Below are 800 nucleotides of genomic sequence, written 5' to 3'. Positions count from 1 at the left end.
ACATCCCTGTCAAAACCTGCTTAGGGCTCATTTGGCACTTTTACAAGTATCAGTCTTTCTAATTGGGTAATTATCCCCCACACGTCACACTACTGCCTCTTAATTATCTATCCCCTTTCATCGGCACGACGAGTTCAAGTCCACTCCGAAAGTACCTCTGCTGAGCAACAAACTCACCTGTGTTTTTTGTTTAGTATATAAGTGGTCCTTATATAGTGGTTTGTTTAACTTCTCCTCGTATTCGCACAACAGGAGATGGCGGTACACTGTTTCGAAGTCGCTTCAGACACTGGTGTATATACTCGTCGAGGTCGGCTGGGTCCCTTGCTTGGGAAATTTTCACTGCGGTTCGTCTTCGTTTCTAAAGGTTCCGTTCGCGCGCTCTTCGGGAGAATGATTCCTAGCCTGTGCGTATTGACATGTGTTCTTGTTTGAGGGTCTCTTTGAATACCATATGTACTTGTGTTAATCGTTCTTAATTCGTGCTGTAATAAATTATTGATTATCATACATCTGAGTTCTTTTTATTTTTTTAAAAACCAAGTTGCCCAACAATTTCGGCGAACAAGCTGACCGAAACTTAGAGTGAGAGACATAAGCGACCGAAGTAGCGCAGGAAGTCGCTCTTCCCAGAGAGATCGGAAAACCCCAGATTTCATGACCCGCCTCTCTGACGTCATGCATATAATCTGAAAAATTCCAACCTCCAGAAAATCTATGGGAGACAGAGATGTTTCATCCCAGTGACTAATGTTTGCGAATGTCTTCTAGACATCTTTCTCTGCCGCTTTGCATTTGTT

The 800-nt window shown here is 43.1% G+C and overlaps 1 protein-coding gene across 1 annotated transcript in view; it reads right to left on the bottom strand.

Annotated features, from left to right (window-relative positions):
• The window catches only part of LOC119586294 (leukocyte elastase inhibitor A-like), a 4,890-nt gene extending 4,544 nt beyond the window's left edge, over positions 1–346 (bottom strand). The window contains exon 1 of the mRNA XM_037935001.1: positions 178–346. The gene's annotated coding sequence lies outside the window, so the exon portion shown is untranslated. The remainder of the gene's footprint in view (positions 1–177) is intronic.
• Between the last annotated feature and the right edge of the window lie 454 nt (positions 347–800).

The sequence above is a fragment of the Penaeus monodon genome, chromosome 21, assembly GCF_015228065.2.
Source record: "Penaeus monodon isolate SGIC_2016 chromosome 21, NSTDA_Pmon_1, whole genome shotgun sequence".
Classification (NCBI taxonomy): Eukaryota; Metazoa; Arthropoda; class Malacostraca; order Decapoda; family Penaeidae; genus Penaeus; species Penaeus monodon.
This window is presented reverse-complemented; position numbering and strand designations above follow the sequence as displayed.